The following is a 15,727-nucleotide window of genomic DNA, read 5'->3' on the forward strand; positions in this document are numbered from 1 at the left end:
AGCTCAGTTGGGAGAGTGTTAGACTAAAGATCTAAAGGTCCCTGGTTAGATCCAGGGTTCGGTAAAGTAGTGTTGTTTTTCAGTTTTGGCCACAAGAGTTAGGTGACCGAAAGTCACCCAAAAAGCCTACCTGCTGCACCCTTAAGTCCAACTGCTTCCACTTGACCAAAAAGCTATCTTACTTCCAGATGGTCACGTCGCTTCTGGTGACGATTGAATCAGGAGAGTTTCAATTTAAACCTTTTTGCTTTAAAAAGGCATGAAAACAGAGGTGGAGAATGCAGGCATTGTTCCCGCTACCTCTAGCATGCAAAGCGAGCGCTTAACCATTTGAGGTAATTCCCCTCAAAGCAATCAAAAACTGACGATTTTCGACGTGGTCAAAATAGAAAAAAAAGATCAAATTTGCTCTGTGGTGGCCTCTTTGCCCTGCCTGCCGTTTAGTCGTCAAATTGCCTGGAATAGTGCGCTTTTCTTTTGAAGGCCCTACCTGGTCCTGCTCCAGTAAACGTGTGAGGAGCCCTGCATGCCGAATGACGAGTTACTCAGAAATCAATGCACATTGGCACTGCCTTGTATTGACATTCTGCTACTTTCTGGCAAGGCCGTTTTCTTTCTTTTTTTTTTTTTTTACTTTTTTTTTCTCTTTAGCCCGGGCAGCACCAACCAGAAGACTTGAGGTTCCATGGTGAATGGTTAGCACTCTGGACTCTGAATCCAGTGATCCGAGTTCAAATCTCGGTGGGACCTTGTTTTTTTTTTACCAGCACTGCACAAAAAAAGCTGGAATAGCATTCTTATCTCTTGAAGGCCGGAAAATGACAGTTACTCTGAGCTTTTTAGCAAACATGGTGGAAAGTGGCCGGTTAGCTCAGCTGGTTAGAGAGTGATGCTAATAACGCCAAGGTCGCGGGTTCGATCCCCGTACTGGCCAAACTTTTACCCTTTAAGACCTCAGAGGCATTTCAGGATTCTGCTTAGTCTCACAGACATGTATGCTGCAGGATACTTGTGAAAGGGCAGACGAAATAGCTCTGTTGGGAGAGCGTTAGACTTAAGATTTAAAGGTCCCTGGTCCGATCCTGGATTTCAGCAAAACAGTGCTGTTGTTCTATTTTGTGCACAAGGGTCAGGTGACTGAAAGTCACCCAAAAAGCCTAGCTGCTTCACCCTTAAGTCCACCTGCTTCCACTTGACCAAAACGCTATCTTCATCCCAGATAGTCACATTGCTTCTGGCGATGATTGCAATGGCCTGATCGACAGCACTCTATAATGCTATGTATTTAGCGCTTTGATGTCCCACTGCGGACACGCTGCTGAATAAAAGAAAACTGACTTGATAGGGCTTCTGAAGGCTTGCAATGATATGTACTACACGGAAACCGGCAAATCTGACGTAAGTAGTTTCGCTTTAAACCCTCAAGGTGCCACCAGCTTTGCAAAAAAAGCCAATGTAAAAAGGCATTAAAAACAGAGGTGGAGGGGGGGCGCTCGCGGACGCTGGAGAAGATGGCAGCCTAAACTGTAGCTCCGCTCCTTATCACTTAATAAATCGCTACCCTCCTCAATCTGAGTAAGAGAATTCCTTAATTAAAAAGCTTAACTTCCAAAGAACATGCCCGAGACCCAGGATTTTCCACTTTTCTCTTCTTCGCGATCGCAGAAAAAGAAGAAACAAAATACGTCAGCAGAAACAACCTCGGCCTCGACCTCGGTAGAGCAAACGGACCCAGTTCTGAATGAAATACGATCACTAAGTACCCAATTGGGGAATATAGATGGACGTTTCGACACTATTGAAAGTCGTCTCGATGCTATATCGAATTCGGTATCTGTCGTTCACGAAACTTTATCTAATTTGTCACAAAGAGTGTCTTCAATTGACTCTCGTGTTACGGAAACCGAAAATAGGATCTCTACCACAGAAGATGCTCTGCAGACCCGCGAAAGGGAACTATCTACTTTGACGAAAACAGTGACTCGACTTCAAGCTAAAGTGGACGACTTAGAAAACCGAGGAAGACGTAAAAATCTGCGAGTCGTCGGTTTACCCGAGAAAGCGGAGGGCTCTACCCCGCTAGCTCAATTCCTGATGAAAATGATACCAAAATGGCTCGACCTTTCTTTTGATCCCAGGCTGGAGATTGAGAGAGCGCACCGATCGCTTGGACCTGTTCCAGGAGGCAGTGACCCACCACGAAGCGTACTTGTCAGATTTCTACGCTACGCGGATAAAGAGCGCATTATACAAGCAGCGCTGAAAAAAAGGTATATTACTCACGAAGGCAAACAGGTGCGCTTCTTTCAAGATCTATCGGTGGAGGTGATGAGGAAACGAAAAGAATTCGATGCTGTGAGGAAGATTCTGATAGATCGCAAAATGTTCCGTGGATTTGCGTACCCAGCCAAGCTGCGCTGTCTTTTCGGCTCGGAACTTTGTACGTTTAACACTCCGGCCGCGGTGGAGGAGTTCATTGAGACTTTGCAAGATAAGTGAGGGAGACGGAATTCTTAATTATTCTTTCATCTGAGTTATATTTGGAGGAGTAGTAACTTTATTTCATCCGAATTCTCATACGCCATTTCTATTTTGAATGACAGATGTGACTGTTAATTCATATAACAGACTAATCATTTTTTCCTGTCATTTTTGTTTCAATGAAAACAAATGTTTCTTTTTTTTTTTTTCAACTTTTTTTTTTTTCCCTTCTCGCTGTATGGGTAGTCCGAGATTATATTTGTTTTATTGGAGCGGATTAATGTGAGGCAAGTGTCTCTCAAATATGATCCTGAACCTTATGTTGGTAGCAGGTATAATTTTTCTTTACCTGAGCCCAATGAGGTACAGAGACCTAGGTTTAGGGGGATTTAGATGGCACTGTCATTTGGGGACAGAGCCTGGGGTGGGGGAGAGGGAGTTGTTTTGTCGTTTTTGGCTGTTCTTTAAGGTTACAAATTTGCCCATCATATACTGTTATTGTATTATTTTCATGAAGAAAACTACAGTCTACTTTTTATTTTCTTTTACACATTGTGGTAATGGAGAGTTCGACTAAATTTATAACATGGAATGTCAAAGGATTAGGACATGTGATTAAAAGGAAAAAAGTTTTAACTTTTTTAAAAAAGGAAAAAGTTAAAGTGGCTATGCTTCAGGAAACACACCTATCGGATAGTGAACATTTAAAATTGAAACGAGATTGGGTGGGTCAAGTGTATTATTCTACATGCATAAATAATCCCAGGAAAAGAGGTACAACTATTTTAATTAATAAACACTTGCCATTTATTTTAAAAAAACAAATTAGAGATCCTGAGGGTAGATTCATTTTGGTCACTGGCCTTTTGCATGGGCAGCACATCACAATGATGAATGTCTATGCGCCCAATGAAGATTCTCCCAAATTTATGTTTAAAATCATTTTGTTATTTAATGAACACTGCACAGGACTGGGGATCTGTGCTGGAGATTTTAATTGTGTGATAGATGAAAGACTAGACAGATCTTCATCAGAAACTATAGTTAATCCTAAATCTTCTTTGGTACTTAAAAAATTATGTAAAGAAATTGGCCTAATTGATAGTTGGAGAGAATTAAACCCTACTACTAGAGACTATACATTTTATTCTAACCCACATTGTTCATACTCAAGAATTGATTATATTTTTATTCCAAACACCTATTTTAATCTTGCATCTTTTAGTCAAATCGGTTCAATTACCATTTCAGATCACGCTCCAGTTCAATTAGATATTAAATTAGAAATCCCCAAAACAAATAACAAGACCTGGAAATTAAACCCTTCTTTGTTATCGGACCCCAAATTTTGTAATATTGTACGGGAATCAATACAGAATTATTGGTCAGATAATAAAAATTCACCTGTCTCTCCCACAATAATGTGGGATGCAGCCAAGGCCACAATTCGGGGATATATTATTTCTTATACTGCTGCGCATAAGAAAGCTCTCATAGCTAAATGACAAGATTTAGAAAAAGAGGTCAAAAGACTTGAACATCTACATAGCAGTAACCCCACTCAATCAAACTGGTCTACTTTATGTCATGCTAGGGCTAAACTTAACCTTGATCACACTAATCATATAAAAAAACTAATTTTTCTTTCCAAACAGAATTATTATGAGAATGCAAACAAACCTGGCCAATTGTTAGCATATCAGATTAAAAAGGAACAATCAGAACGAACAATCAAGTCCCTAAAGATGTCAAATGGTACCTCTACATATGACTCTGCCATTATAAATAATACATTCCGATCCTACTATGAATCACTCTATAGCTCACAAGGCAGTGCTTCACAACTACAAATTCAAACTTTTTTCAATAATATTTCTCTTCCAATTATTTCAGATAAAGATAGAGATTATCTTAATTCGCCTATAACTCCAGAAGAGGTCCTAGCTGCGATACAATCAATGTCATCCAACAAATCGCCAGGACCAGATGGTTTCCCCTCAGAATTTTATAAATCATTCTGGCCTGAACTTTCTAACATTTTGGTTCCAGCTTTACAAAATATCTTAGATCAAGGCACGATTCCTGAAACTTGGAAAACAGCAAACATCTGTGTAATACTTAAGAAAGATAAAGATCCCCAAGATTGTGCATCATATAGGCCAATTAGTCTACTTAATACAGATTCTAAAATACTAGCAAAGGTTTTGGCATGTAGATTAGAGAGTATGCTCCCCAAGTTAATAAAGCCAGACCAAACAGGCTTCATAAAATCACGTTATGGAACAGATAATATACGCAGACTCTTAAATGTTATTAATTTTGTCCAAGGTGAGGGACACCCAGCACTTGTTCTCTCCCTTGACGCCGATAAAGCTTTTGACAGAGTCGAGTGGGACTTCTTATTTGCGACTCTTGATAAATTTAATCTGGGAAATAATTTTATTAAGTGGATCCAGTTGCTTTACTCTGATCCTAAAGCAACAGTAGTTACAAATGGTCTCACTTTGACTCCATTTCGCATAGGAAGAGGGACGAGGCAGGGCTGTCCTCTTTCACCTTTGCTTTTCGCTTTAGTAATCGAACCCCTAGCAGAACTCACCAGACAAAACAGAAATTTCCACGGTATTTTAATAGAAGGGGAAGATCATCGTACCTCACTTTATGCAGATGATGTGCTCATATTTATGTCCAAACCAGAGCAGTCTATTCCAACATTGCTGGAATGCATCTCACACTACAGTAGTTTATCTGGTTACAGAATAAATCTTTCCAAATCCATAGCTTTACCCTTAAACACCCCTTCTTTGGAACATTTAAAATTAATCTCCCCATTCAAATTATCAGAAACTGGCTTTAGATATCTTGGAATCCATGTCACATCTTCACTTAAAGACCTTATTAAACATAATTATACACCTCTTATAGAAAAACTCAAACTTAATCTGAAAACATGGTGTTCACTCCCAATCTCATTTCTAGGAAGAATAAATGTAATAAAAATGAATGTACTTCCTAAATTCTTATATTTATTCCAGTCCATACCTAGCTACTTAGCAAATTCATTTTTCAAAGATCTTAATAAACACATCTCAAAGTTTATCTGGAACAATAAAAGACCGCGTATTAAAATTTCTAAATTAATGAAGCCTAAAGACAGGGGTGGAATAGGCTTACCAAATCTCCAGTTGTATTATTGGGCAGCCCAAATAAAAAACATGATTAGCTGGTGTAATGAGAGGACTAACTCTAGTTGGTTTAAAATGGAAGAAACAGCTTGCTCCCCTTTACCAATTAAATATTTACCATTTGTTAAGAATTATATAAAACTAAAAAAAGATTTCTGAACATTTTATCATTTCAAATACTCTTAGAACTTGGAAAGATGTAAAGACACATATGGGAATCTCCACCCCTTTCTCCCTGTTCTCCCCACTTTCTTTTAATCCTGATATGCCTTTAACATTGCAAAACACTGTTTTTTCAGCATGGCGGGAACTGGGCATCTCTCAAATATCTTGCTTACTTTCAAAAGGCACCATAAAATCTTTCCAACAGATTGTAGATCAATATAACGTTCCAAAATCCAATTTTTATAAATATCTACAATTACGACATTTTTTAAAACCAAAGTTGGACAAAGAAGAGCTCAGATCCAAAACAACAGAGATCGAATACCTTTTACTGAATTCAGCTTGTTTAAAAGGATTGATAACAAGGATTTATGACACTTTGTCTAACAACTGCACTTCTGCCTGGTTAGGACTTAAAGATGTTTGGGAGAAGGATATTGGTCAAACTATTGAAGAAAATTACTGGGAAATTGTATGTGATAATATATATCCGAAGTGTACATCTCTTGGGATCCATGAGCTTAATTTTACATTTTTTTAACAGGATCTACTTAACTTCAATACATATTAAGAAAATGTTTGCCAATGCCACAGACCTGTGTTTCAAATGTAAAAAAGATAAAGGTACATTCATGCATAGTTTTTGGGACTGTGACAAAATTTTGCCATTTTGGAAGAAAATACATAAAGTACTGGAAAATATTCTTAAGCTAAATTTTGACATGACCCCAGCTTTGTACTTATTGAATCTTAATGCAAATAATCTGTTCGAAAAAGATGCATTCCAGTTATTTATTGTGTTGGTATATTTAGCTAAAAAATGTATTTTGCTACTCTGGTCTGCATCACAAGCTCCATCTTTTAAAATGTGGATATCACAGATTGCTACATGGCTACCATTAGAAAAACTTACCTATGACAAACATAAACAATCTGATAGATTTTGGTCAATTTGGTCTCCCCTTTGGGAGTACATAAAAGAGCTGTCTTAAATTAACACAACATCCTTGACATTCATTTACACTTTTTGTTATAACCTACTCAAAGATGATGTAATTGTACTTTTAATTATTTTTCACCTATATATTTTATTTTTTTATTTTTTACATTAATTTCTCTGTTACTTTCACTCTCAAGACTGTACTTTCTCTTTAATATGCTACAACATTTTGATGTTAATGTTTTGTGAATATGGTCATACAATAAAAAAAAAAAAATTTAAGCACTGTGGAAAAAGAGGAACTAAGAAAGACTGGTCAAGCTGAAGGAATGGCAAATGATGAAGAAACAAGGATGTAAAATGTGGATAAGAACAAAGTGGAAAGAGGATTTTTAAGAAGAAGAACTTTTAAGGTAAAACCAAACTTGGACATGGCAAAGAAAAAAGTTTTAACAAAGAACAGAGCTAAATATGTAAATAGGTATGAAGTTTTAAGGGGACTGGAAGAAGATGAAGAGAAATGATGTTTTTAAAATATTTTATTTATTTTAAAATGCTTTTAATCTTTGTCTCTTTTAACGGAAGAAGTTGTTGGTTGAGAGCGTTGGAAGGAGATGAAGGACAATGAGGATGTGTAGGTTTTTAATTTCATTTTTATTTATTTTAATGGTTTTAAACTGTGTCTTTTTATGCAAGGGGACTGATGGGAAAAGATAAATTTGAGAAAATAAGAGAGAAATGTAAAAACAAGGAAGTGATAGGTTTACAGGAAACAAACTGGAAAGAACATGCAATGGTTGTGGCAAGGGGATATTATATATAATAATGGTGATGGTACATCTGGAAGAGGTGTTTATTTTTTAATAAGGAAAGAATTGTGTATAGGAATAATTACACTGTAAAAAATTTGACCTTAAATTCACAGTAAATTACTGGCTAATAATTGCATTACTTTCACAGTAAATTACAGTATGTAAATTCACAGCACATTACTGTGATGCAGTTCACAATAAATTACTGTGATTTTTATACCGTAAATTACTGTAAAATTACAGTCATATGTTGTGATTTCACATTACGAAGTTATTTCTATTACTGTGATCTCACAGTATTCTCTTGTGGAATTAACTATATTTACTGTAAAGTTACAATTAATGGCAATATAATTACTGTGATTAAGCAGTAGGTTGCAGTTGAAATACTTATATTAACTGTAAAGTTACAATTCATCGCAATACGATTACTGTGATTTAGCAGTAGGTTACTGTTGAATAACTTAATTTAACTGTAAAGTTACAATTATATACCAGATCACTGTAGAATCTTAAAGGAAACATAAATGTCAATTTAACGTTAAATAAATACAAAAACACATCAATTTAACACATTTATTTTGCAGTCTGTAAACTACAAACGCCTCAAAAATTTAAAGCAACCATAAAACAATATCTTGACATAATATTTAACATCTTAGAATTACAGATAACTCTGTATAGTAACATGTATAGTAAACAATTATAGATCTCTTCATAAAACCAAGAAACACTTTAAGAACATACCATTGAATGTCCCAAAATATCCATCACACCTACATAAATACATACAAACACACACACACACATATATATATATATATATATATATATATATATATATATATATATATATATATATATATATATATTAGGGGTGTAACGATACACTCAGCTCACGATACGATGTGTATCACGATATAGTGTTCACGATTCGATATGTATCACGATATTTGGAATAAAAATTGAAAATTTAACTGAAATGCAAATTTTACCAAGTAAACTATTTTTTATGTATTTCTTTTGTTTCAACTTGTTAAACTGAACCTTCGTTTAGAAAATAAATTAAACAGGCCTGTCTCTGGAAAATAAAACAATTTAAAAACTTCTTAAAAATATTATTGAAATGACAGAGACAAAATTAAGGAACAATTTAAGTAAAGGTGCAAAAAAAAAAAAGCTTTCTATTCAATTGAATTTAACAGTAAGAGCTTAAGGCTTTGCTTGGTCACTTGCGTTTTTTGTGTGTGCAAAAAAAATCTACATTTCCAGGTAATCAGCAGTTCTATAAGATAATCCTGAACTTATGTGTATCTGTCTGAGAGGTGTTTATGGATGGCTGTCTTCATGTTGGGCATGATGAGTGACAGGGTGGCCGTCTTATCATTACACAGGACAGTCGTGACTCTTTTCAGCAGTTTAGGCAGGTTTACTATTTCTTCGACGTCGCTGATGTCGGCGCTATCAAGTGTATCATGTTGACGTGCATTTTTGTGTACCTCTGTACTCAAATTTAGCTTTAAAGGGTTAGCTCGTCGTAATCATAACTCTAAAATGCGATATGATTGTTCAAATAATGTGTACGTTTTCGGTTTCATTTCCACTGCTAAGTGCTGTTCAAACTTCCCACGCGGCTTCTGAAAGATCACTCTGTTCCACAAACTGAATGTTGTTTACTACTTTATTAGTCACAACCTGCAGGTTCTGTTCACTGAAGCAGACGCGCGCGTATGGCAAGCCGTTTTAACATTTAAACCTTTGTTCTGACTATCCATAAATAAATGTAATTCATATTTAATTAAATTCATTTAGAGATATCTCTAATTATATTTTGACTAGTTGAATTATAATTATGACTAGTCAAAATATAATTAGAGATATCTCTAAATATATTTATGGATAGTCAGATCAAAGGTTTAAATGTTAAAACGGCTTGCCATACGCGCGCGTCTATCATAGTCCGCCCTTTGTAGTAACAGCTCACGCCATGTGTGATTTTGCGGCCGCCAATACATCATTATATGAAGACAAAATGATATTTTAGGGTGAATTGTACCTTATAAATACAGTATGTGACTCTTTCAAGACCATTAGGAGGTATCCCTGTCGCTGTGCAAAGTATGTAAATCACTGTGAAGACTTTAAAACTTAGGATGTGTGACCCAGTATGCGTGTCAAAAAGCGGACGAGTCTAAAGCAATGACTGTACAACCGAAATGTTGCCAGACGTCTGATTTTGAGAGGATGGGCCATCCTCTATTTCAACTCCACTCATCTTGGTCTGCTAACATTACTGCTGCTGCAATCTGAACTCACGTGCGACAGCAGGTGGAACGTAGCTCACGTGCAAACAGCTCAACTAATAAGAGAAAACGGACGTCATATCGTAATCAAATCGTCATAACGCCACGATGCATATCGAGACATTTTTGCATCGCAATAAATCGTACAACAATAAGTCGTTACACCCCTAATATATATATGTATATATATATATATATATATATATATATATATATATATAAAGGTAAAGGCAAAATCATTTGTTCTCCTGTGAAATTAATACTTTAAATATTTGCCAAGTGCTGTTTGTCAAAAGAATTTATTTTCCACACTAATTATATATTTTTTTTCTTTTTTTTGCTTAGCTGAAATTATTTTGTTTTAAGAAATTAACTGCTTTTTAGTAGAATATTATTGGAACAAACCACTGTTGTCTAATAATTTACCTAGTTATCCAAATTAAGTCTCTAAATTGCACTCTAAGCTGATTAAATTAAAAATATATATTTTAGATAATAGCCCGAAGCACTTAATTATAACAATTTTTTTCTTTTCTTTGCCATTGTCACCGACTCGGTCCCAGTCATTCCCCTCGTTGGCCAGCAGAGGCCACCATCTCCGGACTTCTAACATTACGTCATCCCTTCACTCTGATTCCAGCACACCTGTTCTCCATTCCGCTAATGACCCACGTACCACATATAAGCAGCTCACACTCACTCCTCAGTGCGAAGTCTTGTTTAGCCCCGGCCAGCATTTCTGAGCATTCTATCCTGCCTGATCTCCCGTTTACTACTTCAGCCCGTTTCCTGACTCTGCTCTGTCTTCTGCCTGCCCACGACCAAAGCCTGTTTACTCGGACGCTGATTCTCGCTGCCTGCCCCTGACTAAAGCCTGTTGCACGGACTCTGAATCACGCTGCCTGCCTCTGACCCATGCCTGGTAATCACTCTGTGTCTGTCATCTGCAACCTCCTCTCATTGATGTGTATGTTGTATGTTCGCACAGCCGTGCGTATTGTTTGATGTTTAAGTGTGACTTAATAAATACTGCAAAATGGATCCCTCCGTGTCAGTCTCCCCGTTACAGAAGACTTCGCCCAACATGGATCCCGCAGCCATCCAGGTTTTGTCTCACGAAGTCACAGCTCAAGCTCAGGTATTGACTACTCACCAACAACAACTAACACACTTAACTCAGTTGACAGACGAACTTGTGAAATCACTACAAAACCTGCAAGCTTCTCCCACAGCGCAACTCACCGCTAACTATTCTCTGAGTCCACCTGTTGTGACACAACCCCCGATGGTCTCCGGAGCTCGATTGGCATTCCCTGACAAATTCTCAGGTAACCCAGCAAAATGTAAAGGCTTTCTGTTGTAATGTAAACTGTTTATCGCCCAACAGCCCCATCTGTTTAAGGACGAAAATGGGAAAATTGCTTTTGTGTGCTCACTGCTCACCGGGAAAGCGTTAGACTGGGCTACTGCAGTTTGGCCAGACAGCACCCCGATATTTCCCTCGTTTAATGACTTTCTCAAACGTTTTTGCACTGTGTTCGATCATCCTGAGGGTGGTCGTAATGCTGGCGAGGAGCTACTGTGTATCCAACAGGGAGATCGCTCCGCAGCTGAGTTCGCACTGCAGTTCCGCACTCTGGCAGCGCAAACAGGCTGGGCTGATGATCCACTTACTACGCTCTACCGAAAGGCTCTGAAACCAGAACTGCAAAAAGAGATGGCATGTCGTGACGAGGGAAAAACACTGGATCAACTGATTGAACTATCCATAAGGTTAGACACTCTCCTCCGCACTCGCAACCCACTGTGCTCAATTGCTTCCAGTCCTGTATCCCCTGAAACCTCCGCTGAACCCATGCAATTGGGTAGAACCCGCCTGAACCCAGAGGAACGAGAACGAAGGAGGAGAAATCACCTATGCATCTATTGCGGACTTCCAGGTCATACGAAGGTTTTATGTCCCAACAAGCCTCTCCCTAAAACCCTCTCGGTGAGTGCAACCACTATGTTCACGACCACTAATGATATTATGAGTATACCTGTCATTTTGAAAAACAATGGAGATGAGATTGAGACCATGGCCATGATCGATTCAGGAGCAGCTGGCAACTTTATCGACTACACGTTTGCTATCACTCACTTCCTCTAACCTCCTGTGATTCCTCCATAGCCATCACTGCTGTAGACGGGCGCCCATTGGGAGAGGGACACATACAATTCCAGACTCAACCAATCTCTCTTCAAACAGGCTCTCTCCATGAAGAGGAGATTTCCCTTCTTGCCATCGACTCCCCTCGACACTCTGTAATCCTCGGGTTGCCATGGTTACAACTACACGACCCTCAAGTTTCCTGGAGAACTGGTGAGATCACTAAATGGAGCGATCAGTGCTTTACCCAGTGTCTGCATTCTGTTTCCCCAGTCCAGATCAACACGATTATCAGCACCGAAGACCCTGAACTTTGTCAAATTCCCGAGGTTTATCATGACTTAACTGAGGCATTTAATAAGCAAAAAGCTACCAAGCTCCCTCCTCATCGTGACAATGACTGTGCCATCGAACTACTACCAGGCACCACACCCCCTCGTGGTCGCATTTTCCCTCTCTCTCAGCCTGAGACTGAAGCTATGAAGAATTACATCTCCGAGGAGCTAGAAAAAGGCTTTATCAGACCATCTACATCACCTGCTTCAGCTGGCTTCTTCTTCGTGAAGAAGAAGGATGGCAGCTTACGCCCCTGCATTGATTACCGAGGCTTGAATGAGATCACCGTCAAATACCGCTACCCCTTACCATTGGTTCCAGCAGCCCTTGAACAACTCCGCTCAGCTCAGTATTTCACCAAATTGGACCTCCGCAGTGCATATAACCTCATCCGCATACGACAGAGAGAGGAGTGGAAAACCGGGTTCTCTACAATCAACGGCCACTATGAGTACCTCGTTATGCCCTTCGGCCTAGCAAACAGTCCTTCCGTGTTCCAGGCTTTTGTAAATGAGATATTTCGAGACATGCTCAACCAATGGGTCATCGTATACATTGACGACATCCTGGTCTACTCCAACTCCTTATCAGAGCACGTTCGGCACGTCAGGGCAGTGCTCAAACGCCTCATCCAGAATCAGTTATACGCCAAAATTTCCAAGTGGGAGTTCCACCAAACATGCATATCGTTCCTGGGTTACATCATCAGCCCCGAAGGCGTGGCCATGGATCAACAAAAGGTCGATTCAGTAACGCAATGGCCACAACCAGAAACTATCCGACAACTGCAACGATTCCTGGGCTTTGCTAACTTCTATCGACGTTTCATAAGAAATTTTAGCTCAGTTGCTGCTCCACTTACCGCCATGGTGAAAGCCAATAACGCTCGCCTCAAACGGAACCCAGACGCTACTCGAGCATTCACTCAACTCAAAACCCGCTTCTCCAGTGCACCCATTCTGCATCATCCTGATCCCGAGCAACCCTTCATTGTTGAAATTGACGCATCCAACACTGGCATTGGAGCCATTCTGTCCCAGAGATCCCTAGCCACGAAGAAGCTCCATCCCTGTGCTTTCTACTCTCGCAAACTCAACTCCGCGGAGAGGAACTATGACGTGGGAAATCGAGAACTCCTCGCTATGAAGGCTGCGTTAGAGGAGTGGAGACACTGGCTTGAAGGCGCCAAACATCCTTTCACCGTCATCACTGACCATAAAAACCTGGAATATATTCGATCCTGTAAACGTCTGAACCCTAGACAGGCAAGATGGGCTCTGTTCTTCACACGCTTCGACTTCCAAGTCACATACATCCCTGGTTCGAAGAACATTAAGGCAGACGCTCTCTCCTGCCTCTCAGACGATGAGACCTCAGAGAACAGTGATGAACCCATTCTCAAAGATCCCCTGATTGTCGCCCCCATTCAGTGGGATATCGAGCACGAAATTCTTCAAGCCTCCGAAAACAGTTCCACGCCACAGTCCTGTCCGGAAAACAAGATCTTTGTTCCCCCGTCACTTCGCGAAAATCTCATCACCGAGGTACATGACCACCCCAGCTCTGGTCATCCAGGCAGCACGGCCACCGTGCAGTTAATCCAATCCCGCTATTGGTGGCCATCCATAAACAAGGATGTCATCAACTTCATTAACAAATGTTCACCCTGTCAGATGTCCAAACACTCCCGTCATCGTCCAGCTGGACTGCTCCAACCCCTGGAGGTGCCACACCGTCCCTGGTCACACATTGCCATAGATTTCGTCACCGATCTACCTGTATCTCAGGGGAAAACCACCATCCTCACTGTGGTAGACCGATTTTCTAAATCCTGCCGCCTCATTCCCATAGCCAAACTGTCTACAGCCATGGAGACGGCCGAACTGCTCTGCGAATGTGTGTTCCGATATTATGGTCTCCCTGAAGACATCGTGTCGGATAGAGGACCCCAGTTCACCTCTCGACTCTGGTCAGCATTCTTTAAGAACCTTCAAGTAAACGTTAGCCTAACATCTGGCTACCATCCCCAATCCAATGGGCAAACAGAGCGCCTTAACCAGGAGATCGACAGATTCCTCCGCACATACTGTCACTCTAACCAGACTGAATGGGCTAAATTTCTTATGTGGGCAGAATATGCTCAAAATTCTTTGAGAAAGGCATCAACAGGTCTGACCCCATTTCAATGCGTCCTGGGCTTCCAACCTCCTCTCTTCCCCTGGTCCGGCGAGACCACTGAACTTCCCGCTGTAGACACTTGGTTTAAAAGCTGCGAGGAAGTATGGAACGCAGCTCACACCCATCTCTCTCACGCCATACGGTGTTTCAAGGAACAAGCCGATCGACACCGACGTCCTGGTCCCATGTATTCCCCAGGACAATGGGTATGGCTCTCCACCCGTGACTTACGCCTCAGACTGCCCTGCAAGAAGCTCAGCCCCAGGTACGTGGGTCCTTTCAAAATTGACAACAAATATCTCCTGTTTCGTTCCGACTGACACTCCCTAATCATTACCGTATTTCTCCCACTTTCCATGTCTCCCTGCTCAAGCCTGCTGTTGGTCCAGCCGAGGCGGATAGGGAAGTGGCAGCCGGTGAACAGGGTCCCCCGCCTCTCATGATCGATGGTGAGGAGGCATACCAGATCCACGAAATCCTGAGATCCAGACGCCGGGGTGGACAACTCCAATATCTCATCGATTGGGAGGGGTACGGCCCGGAGGAGAGATCTTGGATCAACCGCAAGGACATTCTTGACTCAACACTACTGGAAGAGTTCCACTTACAACATCCGGATATGCCGGCCCCTCGCCCCCGTGGAAGACCCCGGCGTCGAGACTCGCCTCACTTCAGGAGCCGTTCGTTGGGGGGGGCTCTGTCACCGACTCGGTCCCAGTCATTCCCCTCGCTGGCCAGCAGAGGCCACCATCTCCGGACTTCTAACATTACATCATCCCTTCACTCTGATTCCAGCACACCTGTTCTCCATTCCGTTAATGACCCACGTACCACATATAAGCAGCTCACACTCACTCCTCAGTGCGAAGTCTTGTTTAGCCCCGGCCAGCATTTCTGAGCGTTCTATCCTGCCTGATCTCCTGTTTACTACTTCAGCCCGTTTCCTGACTCTGCTCTGTCTTCTGCCTGCCCACGACCAAAGCCTGTGTACTCGGACTCTGATTCTCGCTGCCTGCCCCTGACTAAAGCCTGTTGCACGGACTCTGAATCACGCTGCCTGCCTCTGACCCATGCCTGGTAATCACTCTGTGTCTGTCATCTGCAACCTCCTCTCATTGATGTGTATGTTGTATGTTCGCAGAGCCGTGCGTATTGTTTGATGTTTAAGTGTGACTTAA

At 40.8% G+C, this 15,727-nt stretch overlaps 3 protein-coding genes and 2 non-coding genes across 5 annotated transcripts in view; 3 read left to right on the plus strand and 2 right to left on the minus strand.

The window, feature by feature from the left end:
* LOC108183924 (uncharacterized) overlaps positions 1 to 15,727 on the minus strand; it is a 667,181-nt gene that overhangs the window by 341,386 nt on the left and 310,068 nt on the right. The gene's annotated exons all lie outside the window — the stretch shown is intronic.
* Positions 1 to 15,727, plus strand: part of LOC110439424 (uncharacterized) — a 326,082-nt gene that overhangs the window by 151,372 nt on the left and 158,983 nt on the right. The gene's annotated exons all lie outside the window — the stretch shown is intronic.
* The window catches only part of LOC110439432 (uncharacterized), a 215,198-nt gene that overhangs the window by 74,029 nt on the left and 125,442 nt on the right, over positions 1 to 15,727 (minus strand). The gene's annotated exons all lie outside the window — the stretch shown is intronic.
* Positions 680 to 750, plus strand: trnaq-cug (transfer RNA glutamine (anticodon CUG)). The gene has a single exon. It is a non-coding gene; the product is annotated as a tRNA-Gln (tRNA).
* trnai-aau (transfer RNA isoleucine (anticodon AAU)) lies at positions 861 to 934 on the plus strand. The gene has a single exon. It is a non-coding gene; the product is annotated as a tRNA-Ile (tRNA).

This window comes from Danio rerio, chromosome 4, assembly GCF_049306965.1.
Source record: "Danio rerio strain Tuebingen ecotype United States chromosome 4, GRCz12tu, whole genome shotgun sequence".
In the NCBI taxonomy this organism is placed as follows: Eukaryota; Metazoa; Chordata; class Actinopteri; order Cypriniformes; family Danionidae; genus Danio; species Danio rerio.